Here is a 21,742-nt window from a genome sequence, read left to right on the forward strand (position 1 = left end):
AAAATACAGCCAGTTGTTACCTATAGCAACAAGTATTTCATCCCCAACGTCTGGATCAACGCATAAAAAACTCCTCCATCACGGTTATATATCAAATTACGGGATTTATCATCCCTAGAATTTCAATGGGATCTCAGACAAAAAGTGAGTTTGGTGAGTTTTCTCGTTTCTAAAGTAGAGATAACACAGATAGAAAATATATGTATCTCATTCAAGAAGAAAACACCCTAAAACGTGCACAAAGTGTGAGAATTGTAAAAGGTGGAAATGAAATGAGCGGATAAGACCACACGTAAAGGAATTTTACATTTAATTCACAGGTGTTTCATTTAGATAAATGCTCATCGCAAAATTTATCCCATTAAAGTTTCAGGTGCACGATGGTAGTAGAGAGGCGTTCAAGTTTTCCTTTTTTTGTTCCCAAAAAGCACTTCTGAGCGCGGCAAAATACTTCATCTGCGGTCAGATTGGTGGAAGAGTATAGGAAATTTCGTTAGCAATTTTGATGCCAAATATGTGCAGAGTAATTAAAGCTAAAATATTTGCACATGTGCTTAGAGACACATGAAGTTGAAGTGAGTAAACGCCGTGCATCATAGTAATTTACTGGGGACGCTGAACTCTACAATCATTACTTAAATATGAACCACCCGGGGCTTCCCTTCGCCATCTCTAGTGCTCCTGGCAACACCCTCAAATAGAGCGTATAGCATAGAACCCCGATATCTTCCGATTTTGGCATTAGTTGCTCCGAATTTCCTGCCTCCTCGTTATTCCTTGCGTGGAAATGCACGCTTGTGTGCTCACGCTCAGCGAAATGAAATTCACCATCTCCGGTTATTCACCCACTGGGGACTAGTTCCCCAGCGACAGCTCACTACCACCATCCCCCCCATTCACCCAGACTCTACTTCCCCAAAATATATTTTTGGGTTCTGAAGGTATCCCCCCGAAAATTTTGAAGCGTCTGCCTCAAGCACACGTCCAAGTGCTTCATCTTGGGAATTAAATTCCATTTCGAAAGACAAACACTGACGCATCTGTATTAGATAAGAAAAAATGGCGCTTATGTCGAGGAAAACTTGACATGCAGAAGAATGAGAAGTGCGCTACTCATTCTAGAATTGCTCAATTGAATCGAAGACATTGAAAACTCCACTACATCAAATCATCTCCACTCATTTCCAATTTGCTCAAATCCTGCAAATGATTTTAATTTAACAAATCTCATTATTGAGTTTTACTTCGCTGCAAATTCTTGAGAACCATTCAGACCATTGGTTTAAGAGTTTCATTAAAATTAAACTGCAAAGCAAGAAACTGTGAGCAAACAACGGTCAGTTATCAAACTTGCTGAAAGCAATTTATATCTTTCTATATTATCAAATTATTCACATTGCATGACATGATGCTTGAGACATAATGTAAAATTCATCAATCTGTAATAAATTTGTACTACTTGCTGTAGGAATTCGGGAAAATTGAAATCGTGTAAAGGAAGTGGAATTTTAGTAATAGCTTAAGCGTATCCCTTGCGATGAAAATATTTCTCTTTAATTAATTGTCGCCTCCAGGTATAGCTTCATATCCTTTGAAGTGATACTTTATAGAACATGGCAGAAATTAACTGAAATGTCTAAGACAGTTGTGTTTGAAATAAAAGCTTAGATAGAAGGTCGGCGACGTGTTTATGCACGAAAGAGTGCAAATGACAAAAACCAGCTATGCTTTTGATGCTCTGGATAAAATCAAATGTTCACATCCCTGTGCCGAAGTTTTGATAGATCCAGTTAAAGCATAATGACAACCCCCTTGGTGAGATCAATCAATCATGGGGAGTAGAGGACACATTTGGTACTCTTGGACTGCAAATATTTTGCAATCATATGAAATGTATGGGTGAATTTGGGTGATTAGCTGATGAAAAGCTACAAACCTTAAAGTCTAACAATATTTGACCAACCGGACATTGATACATCTGTGTGTTTGAACAAGCCACAATAGAGGAAGCAGCATCGCCCCTGGGGATATGTTTGTGATTTAGAATTCACTTCCTGATCTCACCACAAATACCTCCACACCCTGTCTGCAATGAGAGACACATCCAAATTCAACCCCTGCTCCATTTGCCATCCTTGACGTTCTAACAAATCGAATGCAGCCGCCCATAAATACACGTCCAGAGTTGCCCATTCACCACTCCCCAATTGGTGGTGAATAATTAAAATTATTTATTCTATTAATTATTTGCTCCACTCCCCGGCTACCAAGTGGTTGCTCTATTGTTGCACGGTAAACCCGGAGGAAACACCAAATCCAGAAATGATCACCATCCATTTCCCACTGTAGAAAATTTGGCTATTGTATTGTATCAAGCTGTGCTGCTATTCTATTGCTATAATTTCACTGTAAATTTATCGACCCTTTTACGAAAAATCTCACATTAGGGCAAACAAAATGATCCCAAGTTTGTAAAATGTGTTAAATATAAGTAGTAATTTGGGAACAAAAATTTATAGTATAATTGCAAAAATATCTTACTCACGTATGCTCAGAACGTTGGGCTGATAATATCCTAGAAAAGATAAAGGAAAAAGCATGTTAATTGCAAAAAAGATTGGAATATTTTCATATTTCGCTTGATAAGCGATTAATAATTAACTTAATACGCTTATATAGAACAATCGTCACGCGTTTGTTTATTAGTGTGATACTGGCCGAGGTGAAAGCCTAGGCTAGAGCCGATTCTCATTACATATATCGCGTCCGTGTTAATCTTTGGTCAAGACTTGGTAGTCGATTGTTTTCGAATTTACTAAGGTCTTGTCTCAAATGGTTCGTCACTAACCGTGGTTACCGTCTTTTTTACAATTTGAGATTTTTTTTAGCACTTTCTCAACTTTATGACTTTAATCTTATGAATTAATCTTCAAGTATCTTTTCCGTTGTATCATAAATTATTTCTTCATGAATGTTTCTCAATGATACAGACTTGTATGAATATCGTCGACATTCAATGGTGTCATATTTTCAGCATTACAATATCTATATACACTTGAATAATATGCTCTCTGGTGGAGCAAACTTTTCACCTGCGCCTAACAATAGGGTTGGATGTTGAGGAGGAGAATTTGAATATTTTCAGCAGAGGGATTTGCAATCAAATAGCACATTCCGGAGGAAGAAACCGCCGCCTATTGCTCCGCCTTATTGGTCAAGAGAATACGTTTATAAGGTAAGCAAGGGTTTGAGAGGGGTGAACATATATTTAATTAATACTATGGTTTTGTCGGAGGAAGTACAAACTGTATAATAAGTCATATTCAACGGATTTGGGAAAATTTGTTATTTAAATAGATAGATGAATAGCTTAAGTTAAGTTATCCGCATTTGGAATACGGGAAAATGTGGTACCTAAATTGGTACAACAAATCTTTTATAATTACGCCCTAAGATTTGTGAGTTGCAGGATAAAAAACTTTGACACAAAATCTTTTGGTTGGCATCACACACATTGTGAGGAGAATTGTTTTCAAATTCATACATTCTTTTCTCCTAATACATTTCCGTAATCTTTTTTTCAAAGTGCCACATTCGTAGGCTCTATAGCAATTTAAACATTTTTCAATTCCAATGGTATTGCTGCTGAATAAATAATTCATCATCTTATAAATACTTTCTTACGCATACTTTCTTCTTTTTCTCAATAATCTTCCATTTCAACATGCAATTCATTCAATTATATAGAAAAAAATTAAAATGAAGCAAATACTAGACAAGTGAATTGCAGATATATTTAGCATTTTTTGCTTTTCCAAAGCATTCCTCTTCTATGTGTATTTGAACAGTTAAAATATTGATGGAATAATAAATGAGAAACCATATCAAGGGAATTTATTCTGGATATGTATGAAAATTTCGTCGAATATAAAGTTCTAAGTTGCTCCCCTTTTTTACATTTTAGATCCCTGATGCAAAATAAAGGATCTCGTCAAGAAAGTCGTGGAGACTTTTTGCATACTTGTAAATTTCTTATATAAACTTTTCCCATTGAGTTTCTTTTCATACCTCGTATTTCTTCTTCAATAACCATAGTTATACATTCATTTTTGCATTTCACCGTGATTTTTCATGTTGGAATCTTTGGGGAAAACGTTAACGGAAAAGAATGTATTAGGATGGTTCTTGACTGCGTTTCCAAGTTAACATCAATTTCCAAAAAATAAGTCCCTTTTTATCCTACCCACCCTCCCGATGAAGTCACACCCGCTTTAGCGTGAGTATACATTTTTCCGCTAACTACAGGATAAGTGGGAATCAATGAAAGGGGATTTTTCATGAGAGATTTTACTCTACAAATATACAGAAATTATGGTGGAATGGTTTACTGATAAAAGTCTAATGATGTGAAACTCTGATATGACTCATCGTCTTGGTATATTCACGAAATGTTTTACTTTGTATAGAAATTTATTTACTTATCGTTTTATTTCTCTTTCACTGTAAAAAAACACAAGAAGATTTTCTTCTTGTTTTTACAAAAAAGGATATATTCAACGATTTTGAATATTCCCAATGAATTCTGCATGCAAATAAACTCTTTATGTAATTAAAGAAAAAATCTTTTTTATTATTCCAGAACAAGAACATCAATCTCTGACATTATATGAGTACTATATTGGGGTCAAATTGTTTAGTTGTTGTTAGAATATAAAGCAAGACATTCAAATTGCACACAATGGCCTGATAAAACATATTCGACATAATTCTGTTTTTAAGAATATTTTTGCTACCATGTTTGCTTGATAGGAAACTATGATGATTTGTAAAGAGCATGTGTGATCAATTCACACATGCTAATGCAACATACATTATCACGAGGCACAGCCCAAACTCAGACAGAAGTTGAGAAGACCGCAATGTGGTAGCATTAGTACGTAAATTGTGAAGCACATCAGTAGTTATTTTTAAAGACGAGTTCTGGGAGAGAGCATGCAGCGGGTGTTATGCAGGTTCAGCGTGTTTTGTTGATGTCTGTTTGATTGCGTGGCAAATGACAATTTTTAAGCATCACTCTTTTGCTTACTCCGTGAAGTGTACGGATTTTTTAAGGATAGGTGAATAGTAGATGTGTCTAGGAACACTCGTTTTTTCTAATAAGGTTGCAAAACTAAACTATGTTGGAAATAAGATTGACAGACAAATAGAGCGTGAAGTTGGAATAAAAAAGTCTAAACCAAACTTTAGGAAGTCCCGAAAAGAACAGTTAAACTTATTTCACGAGCCATGGAGTTTCTCTGTGTTAATACAACAACATCCCATACTGACCATATCGGTGAACAGGTATGTCTGTTATTAATTACTTTAATTGTGAACATTTTCTAACTGGCAATATAATAACTAACCAAGAAATTTGAAGCAAAAGCTAATTTTATTAAATAATTATGACGGTAAGTTTAAATCTACCTACACCATTTTTCTATTATTGTGCCAATGAGAATTTTCAATTCTTCATATATATTTGCAATTGCCTCATCATTTGACCTCTACGTTCTCTACCTTCAAATCTCAGTTGGACATGTAAAAACGCTACCCTCTTTGTCTACAATACCTATGATTATGTGGAAGCTTCTGGCTGGAAGCTGTAGTGAATAAATTATACACGAAGAAAGCATTGTACTTTTACCAGACTAAGGAACAAAAAATGTCCCAACAATACTAGAGCTTTGAAAATAGACCCTGATGTTGAGAAAGGTATTATAAAATGCCAGGAGTTTGAAAAGAATCCAGCTAATTTTTTACATACCGTCAAAAGCACCCCGAAGCATATTTTTGCAATTAACAGCAATAAAAGGACAGCTTCATATACGGTTAATGCTTTTAATTTCTTTTTCACCCTCCACTGAAATTATTTATTTTGAATTTATCTCTCACGTTAGAGAGCGCTAGGTTTTTTTTTTAATAAATACTCTTTGCTAACTCTGTTGATGTGTCCTAACAGTCTCCCCTTTTGATACCAATACCAATAATAATGTATAAAATGAGAAATACCTACAGTCAAGGATTCATTAAAAATTTAAACACAATTGGGCTAACGTCATTATGAATATGTGGTTTAAAATATTCAAGTTGAGGATTTATATTTACATGATTATTTTAGTCAGCTGAGAATATTTTGATTATAACAATTTTGTATAATTGATTGAATTTAGAACCGGTGTCGTCCTTTGATTATACAAACATTGAAATTATGTTATTGATTAACATAATGGTACAAATATTTTGTAAAATTTAATTATTTAGTAAGGAAGGATTTAGTATTGGTGTACTGTGTCTTAACAAAAAAAAACATCAAGCTTAAGCAACAATAATTATTAGAATCTACATACAATATTAATCTAGAAATATATGTTAGAACTATAAAATCGCGTTTTAATAAACTAAAAGTATGAAGTAAAATTTTTTCACCACAAATAATTTTTCCTACTGAGGGATATTACACATTTGTACTTTGCAAACACACTGAATATATGAGGATATGTCAATAGAAATCCCATCTAACAAACTACCCCTTCTATATGTATAAAGAGAAATTATGATGAGTGTAACAGTGCAACATTTACCAATTTAATCTCTTTTCATTAGGATATTGCGCCTTTAGGAATGTAATTAAATTGTTTTAGCATATTCTGTCGCATGCATATAATTGAAAATTATGTATTGTAAGTTCCGACGAATGTAAATTATATACTATGTAAATTATAAAGCCTGCTATATTTTGTTAGCGATGTGTTTAAATATTCATCTGTCTGGCATAGCGGATGTTTCTCTCAAAATTGATCTCTAAGATTTACCAAAGCAATTACAAATGGATCATCGCAATTGAATTTTAGATAAAGATGTTTCAATGATTAAAATCCATAGAATTTACATACTTTTGACTTTAAATTCAAAGTGCAATAAAATATTTTAATTTCAGTATTGAGAGAAAATTGGTAGAACACCCATTTGTAGGAATCTAATTAAACGTCTGTGTCAATAGCACGTTAAAGAAACTTGAGTTAAATGTATACTTCTTCAGTTTAATTTAGGCAGCTTCTTTCTGTACAGTCCACCTTAAATATCGAATACATTATTCTCTGTTATTTGATATTTAAAGCAAGTATACTGTCACCATACAATTAATTTTAATTCCGAAGAGCGAAATAAAAACCTTCCCTTTTCATTTGCCTCACAGAATGAAATGGAACTGGAGAGGAAGAGACAAATTCTACAGGGGTGACAGAATACTCATTCTCCCTGTATTCTGTGGCAAAACATTGTTTTCTGGTCGATAAGTGGGGGATGGTTTTAAATTTTCCTTTTATTCTCCATCACCGTATAAAGAGAGAAACTCATTTTTCCTAATTTCCATGTCAGAAACGTTTTAACTTTAATAAAATTTCCTTGAGTGCCTCCCATTGAGTTTTTTATCTCTCATAGGACTCGGGAAGCAGAGTCGGGGGGTGACTTTATTTGTTGTTTCCAAATGCGAATGAGTTTACATTTATCCTAGTGTTTTTTTTTTCTCTTCTAACCTCCTTTACTGAAGTAATGTCTTCACCCTTAAGAAATGCCAGACCTTTGTTTATAAAGAGAGAAGTTAGGGAAAAAATGAAGAAGAGAATGACAAACTGTATGATTCGAAAGGATTTATCACACTTCTGCCACAGATATCTCGTGTCAGAAGAAGATAAAGTGAGAACAATGACGCGATATTATGATAAAATTGTGAATAATCATGAAGAAGGTAAAATTGTCTACCGACACTGCGTTTCAAGAAGGAAATTTGAGCTGTCACAAAGATTATAATGTAAAGTCCTTGCAAAATTTCTCTGTTGAGAACCGTCACCGGTAAATTCATTTTAGCTATCTCCAAAACTACAATAACTGCATATCTTATATACAGTGTAAAGGCGAACTTGTATTCCCTCATTCCCATTACAAAGAGAAATTGCAATGATTCACCTTGTCAAAGGAAACAATCAATCTTTGCACTATTGTAAAATTTTTCTTCCTCATACAGTGCATAGCAAGTTTATAAGTAGCAAGAGCATAAATAAAAATGACAAAAGTACATATGTCATAAAGCCCGATAATTGTTTTTTTTTTAATTTTATAAGTGCAAGGTTATTTAAATTTAAACTATTAGCTAATAATTGTGAAAAAATAATACATACATTTCGACATTAATTGCCTAAAATCAAAATGAAATGTACAGTTTTTGCTCTTTTTTGGAAAAAAGGAATTTTAAACATTTTGTAAATTTGTTTTTATTTTTTGCAAGATGCTGCAACAAAACCATTTGTTTCTGACAAATCAATTTTCTCTTTTAAAGAAACTTTCCAAACTTCCCAGTCATCCCGAAACCACAATGTTAGGAATTGTGTCGAAAGGGTCGAAAGTATACTGAAATATCGGTTTATTCGGGGTGTCTGCTGCCAATATATGTATAAACCATGGTTTGGATACGAGGTTTTCTAAGGGGAAGGAAGGGTAAAAAAGTTTTGTATAATACTCTGCGAGCAGCATTCAAAGTCAGGAGACTTCTTTATTAGCATTTATATGGGCTGTGCTCCAATTTCTCACTGCTTTGCATGTAAAAATTTCCAAGTGCATGATTGAGGAGGGCGAAATAGCGAATTGCAAAATGCAATTTATGAATGCACATCGCGTATATAAAACGCAAGCTTCAAATGGGCGGTGCGTTTTCACCATCAATATATTATAAGTAAATGCTATATGTATGTTTGTATATAGGTGTAAGGACTTATACCATTCGCAAAGTGGATAAAGGTGGAGTGAAGACTGCTTCAAAAGTAGGACGGAATTGCATTTTGCAGTGAGGTACAAAAAAAGCCAAAGGGTAAATGAAATTTATTATGTATTTAATTTCCGGTTTGTCTTAGCATACCTATAGCTTAGACATATATAGTTGAGACATAGGAAGAACACAACCACTAGAGAAAAAAGACCGCTTATGATTTTACTTATCTGTCTTTCATACCATTAACGATGGGGAACAGATATCGGAAATGTGTAAGAGATAACAAGGGAAGACCTGAGAATTGCACTTGATTAAAGTATTTGATGAAATTGTTCACGTGAAATAGTGTAATTTATGTTAGTACCATTCGAATAATTATTTTTAAAGAGAGATATTTTTTTCAAATGACTCAACATATGATTATAGCATCCTAGTAGGCAGTTGAGAATCAACTCGTTGACACTGCAATCGTCACCGAGAATATTTCTTCTTGGTCCCTTTTCCTGACCCTTTGTGTTCACCCTCCGAGAAAAGAGAAACGTTAACAACTACTACGTGAGTTCAGACGAAATAAATCTATTCTTTCCTAAATATATTCGTCATAGGAAAATAACTTTAATGGAGTAACAACTGAAATAACTCAATAAGAATAAGGCGAAAGTTCTTCATTTATATGACAATCAAATGAAATAACTTTTAGTGATCATTCCATCGGATATAGCTTATAGTTCACGTGAAATCTTTTGTTTTAACTGTTTTGGTTTAAAGACTTATGATAAGGAAAATTTAATCCAAAAGTAGAACTAAACTATGATGTGACATCCGAACTCCTTAAAATAGTGATTTCTGGCCTCGTACATATCTTATTCGAAGAGCAGATTTGATCATCAAAAAACAAGGTTATCTTTTTTTTTCTTTTTAACTGTAACCTGTACACAGGTGAGAACATTGCTTTTCCTATTTAGAAATAACTGAACTAATTAGAATTTAATAATCCTTATTTGTAAATTTATTAAATTATGTGATCAATAACGTTTAGAGTTTAAAATAGAATCTAATCTAAATCTTTAAATAAAATTTTATAGATCTAAAGCTTTAATTTTATTTCGTCACATGCATAGATTCTCTGTTTTTGTGTTTTATAAATCAATCGAAGTAGAGAAAATTTATTTTCTTTTAAAAAATTGATGAATGGACGTATTCAGTATTCACGTTAAGCATGGATGAAACAGGGTGAGAGTCATCTCTCCTGATCACGATGAAGAATTGTGGGAAAGATTTGAAGTGGCCACTCAAAACTTCTTCACTGTAGCAAATACTCGACGTTCGAAGATAAATCAAATCTGGAGGAGGTGGATGAACCACGATATGAGATTGTTTTCACCATGCTCACCACCAGCAAACGTGTCCTCAATATCGGAGGGGACAATAGCTGATTTAATTACTCCAATATATTTATTCACGGGGGTATACTCGTGGTTCCAAGGCATTTGGCAAAACTCCCATTTTAGCTGAGCACGTGCCATCCATTGGAAGATCTACGGGGATGGATCCTGAACGTATGTTATTCGGCATTGGTCCGCTCATTTAACCCCCCTCCCACACGGCCTCTTGTCTTTAATTCATCCCAAGTAATTTTTCTTTCTACAGTGGCTTTTAATGCGACATGACACACACTGTGTGTACCGACTTCTTGCCCCGGTCGTGCCAAGTGCAATGTGTAGAGATAAGTACAATCATCGTCGTTTGTAGAGGCGATGAGATCGGGTAAGCGAAGGGTATACTTCTGATGAATGCCAGGAATATGGCCAATTGATTTATAAACCATTCACTAGATGTGTCACCAGCGACATTTATATAATTTGTGACAGTTTCCCGCCCTTATTTTCCCTTTTTCAGTGCTACTTCTAAAGAAACGGGCGAAATTATGGGATTTATTGATTTTCCTCCGTATGCATGTGATCGTTTCCCGCTTATTAATACGTTGAGTTAATGCTGAGAGTGTTTTTATTACACACCAGCTCCGTGGTGCGATACTAAAGAGGCACATGAGACAACTTTCTTCACATTTTGGTATGCTGCCACTGTCAAGTATGTGTGTGTGTGTGTGCGAAGAAAATCTGCGATTTTGAACATGAACGCCACAAGTGTCTGAGACATAGAGAAATTGAGGCTATTTCACAGACAGATATCTTCGCTGTCCCACATTTCTAAAAATATTTTTATCTTGTGTGGCTATAACTTTAAGTTTACTGTTTAGTGTAGATTGACTAAGAAGATAGAGACGACATTACTTTATTTCCACAATTTATTTGTTGACATCCACTTTGTGGAAAAAATAGAGGGAGAGACGCATTGTATAAATAAAAATGTCATCCCTATAAGACACCTCATGATTGGTACACGTTACAACGGAAGAAGATCTTTAAGTTTGGTATTATTATCCTTTTATATCTTGCTAGCTTGCCCCTATTATCCCTATTATGCTCACGCGTTGTCAAAGAACGTTTCAAATATCTTTGAACATCGACTTCAAAATAAACTGTAAAATTAACAAAAGACATTTATCATATTTTTCACCGAACCTTGATAAATGCCTTCCCGAGAGAAAGGATATTAAGACAAAAGTGACTGCCATACAAAAAGCATTATAAAATAAACAATATATGAATTATGTATGTATCTATGCATTAAAAAAATATATGTGAAGAAGAATTTCTCTCTTGAAAAGATCTTCTAATTATTCCTCTAACGCATAAGAAATAATACAGATTAATATTTTTAAAATAATGGAAAGCTTATGTTAGCAAAAATGATAATAAGCCTCATCATTTCGTATTCTCTGCGAATACAAATCGTTGAATGCATTGGGATGTTACAGTGAAGCCGAAACATCTTTGCCAGTTCTCAACATGCCTGTCATGTTGATATCCTTTTAGCTTGTCGTCCTCCAATCCTGCCTCATTTGCACGTATCCAAGTTCTTAGGTAGGGGTTTTTTCCCTTTACGATCCCATCAATGACAATGGCATCAGGTGTCTAGAATATATGGAGTTCCCTTAGGCAATGCGCACTAAAGACATAAAAGGGATCAGGCGGAACAATTTTTTTTAAAGTAGAAAGATGTCATATTTTAGTATTGTCACAATCGCTCGCATCATATATAAAGGTTCAGTCTTCTAGATAAAGCCATTAAATCTACAATATAAAAAAAATTGTGTTTAACTTAATTATATGGATATGTGAATGGATTTATTAGTATGTTGTGCTTGAATTCAAAATTACAAACTGTAACTATGCTAGTAGCTTGTATCATTTGTCATTCTTTTTCATGCTTTTTTCACAAACCTTACTGAAATATCTTCTAATTAATTTAAAAACAAGTTTTGTTTAGACAAAAAAACAGTGAATAGCGATAACTCAAACTCGTTTTCATGAATCTTTCTGTAAAAAGGTTGGGTGTGTTCAAAAACCACCTCGCTTTTGGTCATAAAACTGAAGTAATTGTAAAGTTGCAGTTTAATGTATTCGTATGTGCGGTTATGTACCCACACATAAACACACACGTGCGCACACACAACGAAAACCCTAAAGATATTTTATGCCAAAACTATGTAGTGCACAGAGGTATATAAGTGAAGAATATTGTTTCAATGTCACTATCAAAGCCAAATCGAGGCATATTTGCACTAAACTGGAAGTCACATTAGTTCACATTCTTGAATCTTAATTATTTATTTTTATTATATATTTGTGTCTATCTGGCTCTTCTGTTTCTCCCATTTAAACGTTCAACCAAAAGAGAATATTTCAAATTGGCAAAATCACAATGGATTTTATAACTTTTCTTCATATATAACATATTTGGAATATTAATGAAACCAATTATTTCATTTAAACGCATTTGTAATAGAACGTCTATAGCGCATAGAAGCGTAAAAAATGCAACGCAAACAGATAAATGTGTTTCCAAATGTAAAGTGTCATCATTAGAACAAGTATCACCTGAATAAATACCAAAACAAATTTGGGGAATATGGTTGACAAACTATGCCAGATTACGCAAGTATATGAGATATTCTTCTTTCAAGGAAAAAGAAATTGCTTTCAAAATATTTATTCAATTTATTTAGCAATATTTTTATTATACCCTTACTGGCTAACATCCTGTGGAAAAATAATATCTGTTTATCTTAAAAATCATACTATACGCCTTATTTTTCATATTCGATTGTGTAAAATTTCAGTCTACTCTCCGCAGAGAGCAATTCCACTGAGAGTGAATATTTTCATAGAATCATAAAATGCCGTCGGCAAGAGCATGGACTCACTCTCCACACAATTTCTCTCCCTAGCTATTCTTCCACTTCCACAAGTCTACTTACACGTTTGGCTCATGGTCAGACTTAATTTTATTTGCACCTACCGAATACTTATTTTCAAAAAAAAATCAGTTTGTTTTCATTAGCTGTAAAAATCAGTGTTATTTCACTTTGTTATATATGATATGATATTTTTCAATCCTAAGGAAATTCCTATGAATTGATTGAATTGAAAGCAATTTTTATGAAGGCTTTTCATTTTTCATTTACCAAAACCATTGAATCAATAAATTTACGATTAATAGAAACGTCACACAAAAAATTTCAGGAGTAAGATATATGGGATTTAACTTATTAAACGAATAATTAAAAAAAATTAGTCTTTAAACATAGGCCAAGGTATTTGGTTTTTGCGTATAGTGTTAAACATAAAGATTACTGTACAGATAATTGAATTTCACAAAATAGGTTCAACGAACATTTTATTATCTCTTTTCATTGAGAAGTGTGTTGAGCATCTTATATACTGCGAAGTCAAGTAAATATCGAACTTCGTATCAAGAGGTCAAAATTCTACACTACGATTATCACATTATCGATCAATGTCATGTCCCGACGGTCGATAGGTTGTATTTTCTTACGCTTCCATCATAAGCCAAAGAAAAATTGTTGATGAGCTCGTTTCACAGAAAACATTTAGTATTTTTGTGAAATTAGAATTTCTACACAGGAAAATGTGATCTGACAATGATCTGACGGTCATGTTAGGAATATTAGACTAATCAAGCAACAGTTGTTTTTTATTTCTCTTAAGAGCGATTGCAGATCTACGTGTGATTTGTGGAAGTGAAAGTGAGACCGCTAGTGTGTACGACTGATAACTAAGTGCGCACTGAAACGCAAGTTATCCCTACATATATCGAAAGATCACCCAAATTCTCAGAGTTCCCGACGGCAATGAGCCCGAACGAAATTTGCCTAATCATTATGTAGACTGGCGAAAGTGGAGGACATGAAACGATGTATCAACTAAGAAAAGTAACGCTTAAGAGTGTAAAGATACAGAGCATCCACTATTTATCAGTGAGGTTTTTTTTCGACCTTAACACACTCATCCACGGTGGAGTGATCCTACATTGCGTTGATTTGAGGGCAACCCGTAAGTCTGAAATCGCTCTAAAGAAATGCATCTGGTCTCAGTCTATAATAATAATTTTTAAACTTATAGCACAAGATTTTCTTCTGATAAAAAATCTTCAGAAGAAGTACGCAAATAAATTGTACAATGCAAAATGGTGGATATGAAAAACCTTCAACATAGGAGTTGTTTAGAATGACAAATGATCTTTACTGTGTTGATTCACTCATGACTTTATTCTTCGTTCTTTATTGATTTCTGAGTATGGCAAAAAGCGACAAATGTCATTAAGCACTGAACTTTGAAACTGTGATATTTTCATATAGAAAAACATACGCCAACCCAGTAAATATTGTATTTTTGTAAAAAAAAAACTTCTCGAAATATTGACCGATATGGCGGAAAATTTGGAAATAACTTTCGAGAAAATTGTTCAATTTTTTTAGACTCTACTATGTAACTGAGATAAATTGATGAATATCTTTATTAATAGTAATTCTTATCACCTGTAGATTTATTAGCGTGTTGATTCCAGTCTAGGACAAGGAAGAATAAAAAAGAATGACAAAACAATCAAAAAAGGGTTGCAAGACAATACCTTTCATCCATTGTAATTGAACCAATTACAGTGAATATAAGTTTAACATGTTTTGTCCCTACATTGCATCGAGGGGACTTACTGAAAGTTTGAAATTAATTGATTCTATGCCAATCGTTCGTGAAGTCTAAAGAATTTCATGGATCCTATTTCTAATATTACTAAGTATTTTATAAGCCATTTTTATTAGTTCTGTCGCTCTAATTTTTGTCACATTGATAGATGTTAATGACGCCATTCTGTTAATTTTTTCAGTAATACTTCTAGCCGTTTTCCCTTAGCTGTTATTGTTTTCGTTTATTTGGTTTATATAGAGATCTCAACGGAAATATTTTTCCGCATAATTTATGAGACATTTTTGTTTATTTCTCACTAGAGACTTTCAATGGCAATTATCCATTTATGGTGGTTTAAAGTTAGTATGATTGGAGAAATATAGTTGTTTTGATGAAGAAAAAAGTTGATGGAATAACATCGTGTCCAGCTGAAAGAAGGGCAAGACAGAATGCCATAAAAGCGGAGGGCGCTCGTAAAGTTCCAATTCAACGAACTTAGAGGGGAATATCATGAATTTTGCATTTTGATAGAAAATTATGAGGGCATCCTGTAGTCTCTTAATAGTGGTAAGAGTATATTAATGTTGGCGATGTTATCTTATGTGATTTTAAATTGCTTTGGCAAGATCTTTTACATTCTCATTTCGATGTAGCTCACCACTTCTCTCTCTCGCTCTGTCTTTTGCAAATTTCCTAAGGATTTTTGTCATTTGTCTTGACCCTGAAAGTCATATGTATTTTTGCCCCCCTCTAGTATTTAAGATATCATCACATATTCTTTTGGCGACATTAAAGAAAGAACTATATCAAGGGAAATATTTGAGATTATATTGGGATATGAATTAGTAGTAAATTAATGATATGTCGACTGTCTCATTAAGCTTTACCTCTTTTCCTATACATACATACATGTATATATGTATATTCATCCACGATTCCTAATCTTATCGTAATGTCAGCTTCGAGTTGTGTTCGGTGGCGTTTAAGTGTTCTATTCTTTCATTTAGGCTTCAATTATTCACACAAGTTCCCCACTGTGGCGCATCGAACACAACACATGAGAAGATTAAATAGAATGAAATGAGTACATAGAAAGGTATTGGACTTTTTTGTTCTTCCACTGGCACTGGCTGTTAATATAGGGAAACTGATTTCAAGACACGAAACACCTCCACAGACTCTCAAGAACTGAGTGTTCTTTGCGTGTCATTTCCATCATCAGGGTGAACAGCGATTCCCCAATTTCATCTTCCTTAAACTCTGCTTCGTTTTCACTCTCACTGTAGATTTTCTATCTCGTTCTATCTAATGGCGGCGGAACGACATGTCTGAGCATGGGTGGTAATAGGAGGTCGTCTTCTCAGCAGTCAACGTGCAAGGATAGCGATTTTCTGTTCGACAATTCTCGGCTCCGAGTAACTTCTTTCAGACAAACTTCTTAAAGCCGATATACCATTCCAACACTTTCACAACTGCTGCCACAATATTGGTGCTAATGCACGACTATGGCTTGGTGGTAAGAGGAATCTTCAAATAAATTTTATGAAGTCATTTCATTTTCTCCTTTCCGACATTGAAATACATACTGTACTATGCATAAAATTTTTGATTTTAATCAGTTAATTAAACTGCGTACAATGCAATTTCAGCTCCATCATGTACTCAATGACGAAAAGAAGATGGTACCCATTAAATATTTTATAGAAATGTACATTTAGGCTTCAAGTGCAAAAGTGTGTGAAAATGGGGTAAGAAATATAATGTGGGTGAAATGTTAACATAAAAACTTGCTCGTGTTTCTCATCCAAACAGAAGAGAACCTCGAATAGAAATACTGTGTATGTCGCAGAGGACTGGGTAAGCTAGAAGGGTTGAAAATAGAGTGTCAAATTGTGTCGAAAGGAAACTGTAAAAAATGTTCTCTGAAACCTTGTTTCACTAAATACTGAGCTAATACTGTATTTTGTACTTTGAAGAAGATAACGCAGCGACGACATTTTCTAATTCACCATTTCAAACCCTTCTAAGTCTAATCTAGGCATTCAGAGTTTTTAACAATACAAAATTTATCTTTTCATATTTTCTAGCATATGAAACTGATTCATTGAGAAAATTTGTAACATTTTAGTTGTTTTTTGTTAATAGAAAATGCTTCTTCTTTGATATCCTAAAATCGCACAAACCTCAAATTTCTATTTAAATGTTTGAGTAACAACTTTCATAGGAACTTCCCAGGAGGGCAGAGTATAGACTGTAAGAAATATGAAGAAATGTCCCATTTAACAGTACAAATCATAAATTCTCCCAGCTATATTTTTTTCCAATTGTTTATTCTGCCGGCACAATTAATTTAGATAAGCCACGTTTTCTAAATAAAATATTTGGGGAGTTGGTGAGAAAAAAGTATCCACAGTTATATAACAAATTAAACAGTGATATTATATATTAAAGAAACTTCTAAATGTTGCATTTTTATCATAGTCGTCAAAATTGTATTTTCCACCTCTAATGCATGAACTTTTACATTTTTGTGCCCGAATCCAGGGGAGTGTTTCCTGACATTAGGGAGTGTGAGCGTAATCATATAATTTAATAGTGGTCTGTACGCGAGAAGGAGTTCTGAAATGGAGATTCATACTCTGAAGGCATTTTACTAACACAGTATTCACTCGTGCAAAATTGAAGCATGTGCAAACAAAGGCCATCAACAACTGGTTTTGCGTGAGTTTCATCGGCAAGAGAGCGTGATCAGATGTGGGTCGCTGAATTAGCTTTACTTTTTCCAACCATCATTTATTCCCCACAAAACTTTGATAGTTGGGTAAAAAGAAGATACCATCTCCCAACAATTCTGCACATTTATTGCGCTGCACCAAGAGCACTTTTTAGAGTCTATCTGCATGCCGAGGATGCTTGTAAGCACATTTTCAACCCACTAATAATTCTAGACAGTATTGGTTAGTTAAAATGTGAAAATTTTTGTATTGCAAACTTTTAACATTTTGTTCTGAATCACTTTCCTTTCCAATTGAAAAAGTGGAATAACTTTTCTAATCTTGAGCAGAAATATAATCACCTGGTATTAAAATCTTTATGTAATTCCGATGCACTAATAATGAACCATATTGATGATTTCACCGGTATAAGAATACGACTAAATTGCTAAGGAAAATTTGACCACTTATTGCATGAACATAAATTTTCTCACTGCAATTGTCACCGGCTTTTGTTTATATGCCTACTTTTTCTAAGATCAATTTGAGCTCTATAGTTATGAGAATGTTTAAAATATTACATCACGCCTAGTTTATCCAGCCATTAATGACAACGAATATAAACTTAAAAGAGGAGTTAATTGTAAGCTTTTTTAATTAAATACTGGATATTATTAAATACCCTTTCATCAAGTTGACTGATTGATGATTTCACCGGTATAAGAATACGACTAAATTGCTAAGTAGAATTTGACCACTTCTCAACAATTCTGCACATTTATTGCGCTGCACCAAGAGCACTTTTTAGAGTCTATCTGCATGCCGAGGATGCTTGTAAGCACATTTTCAACCCACTAATAATTCTAGACAGTATTGGTTGGTTAAAATGTGAAAATTTTTGTATTGCACTCTTTTAACATTTTGTTCTGAATCACTTTCCTTTCCAATTGAAAAAGTGGAATAACTTTTCTAATCTTGAGCAGAAATATAATCACCTGGTATTAAAATCTTTATGTAATTCCGATGCACTAATAATGAACCATATTGATGATTTCACCGGTATAAGAATACGACTAAATTGCTAAGGAAAATTTGACCACTTATTGCATGAACATAAATTTTCTCACTGCAATTGTCACCGGCTTTTGTTTATATGCCTACTTTTTCTAAGATCAATTTGAGCTCTATAGTTATGAGAATGTTTAAAATATTACATCACGCCTAGTTTATCCAGCCATTAATGACAACGAATATAAACTTAAAAGAGGAGTTAATTGTAAGCATTTTCAATTAAATAGTGGATATTATTAAATACCCTTTCATCAAGTTGACTGATTGATGATTTCACCGGTATAAGAATACGACTAAATTGCTAAGTAGAATTTGACCACTTCTCAACAATTCTGCACATTTATTGCGCTGCACCAAGAGCACTTTTTAGAGTCTATCTGCATGCCGAGGATGCTTGTAAGCACATTTTCAACCCACTAATAATTCTAGACAGTATTGGTTGGTTAAAATGTGAAAATTTTTGTATTGCACTCTTTTAACATTTTGTTCTGAATCACTTTCCTTTCCAATTGAAAAAGTGGAATAACTTTTCTAATCTTGAGCAGAAATATAATCACCTGGTATTAAAATCTTTATGTAATTCCGATGCACTAATAATGAACCATATTGATGATTTCACCGGTATAAGAATACGACTAAATTGCTAAGGAAAATTTGACCACTTATTGCATGAACATAAATTTTCTCACTGCAATTGTCACCGGCTTTTGTTTATATGCCTACTTTTTCTAAGATCAATTTGAGCTCTATAGTTATGAGAATGTTTAAAATATTACATCACGCCTAGTTTATCCAGCCATTAATGACAACGAATATAAACTTAAAAGAGGAGTTAATTGTAAGCATTTTCAATTAAATAGTGGATATTATTAAATACCCTTTCATCAAGTTGACTGATTGATGATTTCACCGGTATAAGAATACGACTAAATTGCTAAGTAGAATTTGACCACTTCTCAACAATTCTGCACATTTATTGCGCTGCACCAAGAGCACTTTTTAGAGTCTATCTGCATGCCGAGGATGCTTGTAAGCACATTTTCAACCCACTAATAATTCTAGACAGTATTGGTTGGTTAAAATGTGAAAATTTTTGTATTGCAAACTTTTAACATTTTGTTCTGAATCACTTTCCTTTCCAATTGAAAAAGTGGAATAACTTTTCTAATCTTGAGCAGAAATATAATCACCTGGTATTAAAATCTTATGTAATTCCGATGCACTAATAATGAACCATATTGATGATTTCACCGGTATAAGAATACGACTAAATTGCTAAGGAAAATTTACCACTTATTGCATGAACATAAATTTTCTCACTGCAATTGTCACCGGCTTTTGTTTATATGCCTACTTTTTCTAAGATCAATTTGAGCTCTATAGTTATGAGAATGTTTAAAATATTACATCACGCCTAGTTTATCCAGCCATTAATGACGACGAATATAAACTTAAAAGAGGAGTTAATTGTAAGCTTTTTTAATTAAATACTGGATATTATTAAATACCCTTTCATCAAGTTGACTGATTGATGATTTCACCGGTATAAGAATACGACTAAATTGCTAAGTAGAATTTGACCACTTCTCAACAATTCTGCACATTTATTGCGCTGCACCAAGAGCACTTTTTAGAGTCTATCTGCATGCCGAGGATGCTTGTAAGCACATTTTCAACCCACTAATAATTCTAGACAGTATTGGTTGGTTAAAATGTGAAAATTTTTGTATTGCACTCTTTTAACATTTTGTTCTGAATCACTTTCCTTTCCAATTGAAAAAGTGGAATAACTTTTCTAATTTTGAGCAGAAATATAATCACCTGGTATTAAAATCTTTATGTAATTCCGATGCACTAATAATGAACCATATTGATGATTTCACCGGTATAAGAATACGACTAAATTGCTAAGGAAAATTTGACCACTTATTGCATCAATATAAATTTTCTCACTGCAATTGTCACCGGCTTTTGTTTATATGCCTACTTTTTCTAAGATCAATTTGAGCTCTATAGTTATGAGAATGTTTAAAATATTACATCACACCTAGTTTATCCAGCCATTAATGACAACGAATATAAACTTAAAAGAGGAGTTAATTATAAGCATTTTCAATTAAATACTAGATATTATTAAATACCCTTTAATCAAGTTTATAATCATATATTTCGAAGACCGTCGGCATAGAAAAAAGAGCCCTGAAAAAAGGGGAAATGTGGTTGAGATAAGAGATCTTTAGTACAGAACTATCACGCTGTACGGGTGAAATAGTTTCGGTGTCAAGTAACTCAAAAATGTTGTACAATGTAGGTCAGGATTTACCATCATTTTGTCTCTGAATTAATTACCACACATTCACAAAATATAATAATGAGAGGGAAAGAGAATCACGGAACATTCTGACAGGTGTTTATTCTTCATCCCTCTCTCACACACTTTTATTCTTCTCACACTCATCCATCCATTCCTAATTACTATTTCTGTATAAATACTCCACACATTTAAAACTTTAATTGGGAATATATACGGATAATTGGTCACTTATATTCGGCGGGGAAGAAACAGGAAAGTGTAAAAATAGTGTTGAGTTATAGACATTTCCCACTACTAAATATAATTATAGGAAAATATAGGTTAACTGAATAATAATACAGGAGCATAATTTTAAAAAAATGACGTACAAAACATTCTAATACTGTAGAACATGTGTAGGTATTATCTGTATCAATGGATATTTAAAATCCTACTTGAAGTATGAAATACTAAAGAAGTTACATTGCGCTTTGGCGATAAGTATTCAGATAATGTAGTGTAACAATTTAAAGAAGAGAAAGTTTTTTATATTTATCTGCAGATGTGGCAATCATGATAAACAGGTTAAAAATATTAATGTATTGTTAAATTTTACTTCATTTAATATTAAGGCACTTAAAGCTGAAAATTGGAAAAAATAAACTTTGAATTATGCAAAAAAAAACTTTGAAAGAATATTGCTTAAGCGAGAAATATCTTGCAAATACCACAGCAAGTACCTACA

At 33.4% G+C, this 21,742-nt stretch overlaps 1 protein-coding gene across 5 annotated transcripts in view; it reads right to left on the reverse strand.

Annotated features, from left to right (window-relative positions):
* Positions 1-21,742, reverse strand: part of LOC132264950 (protein winged eye) — a 72,581-nt gene that overhangs the window by 45,021 nt on the left and 5,818 nt on the right. For 3 of the 5 annotated variants that reach the window (XM_059765335.1, XM_059765327.1, XM_059765304.1), the window contains exon 2: positions 2,546-2,575. The exons of 1 other annotated variant lie outside the window; for it this stretch is intronic. The gene's annotated coding sequence lies outside the window, so the exon portion shown is untranslated. Of the gene's footprint in view, positions 1-2,541; positions 2,576-21,742 lie in introns of all 5 variants that reach the window. One more of the 5 variants, XM_059765312.1, reaches the window with a different exon arrangement.

Source organism: Phlebotomus argentipes, unplaced genomic scaffold (genome assembly GCF_947086385.1).
Source record: "Phlebotomus argentipes unplaced genomic scaffold, Phlebotomus argentipes genome assembly contig_6, whole genome shotgun sequence".
Taxonomy (NCBI): domain Eukaryota; kingdom Metazoa; phylum Arthropoda; class Insecta; order Diptera; family Psychodidae; genus Phlebotomus; species Phlebotomus argentipes.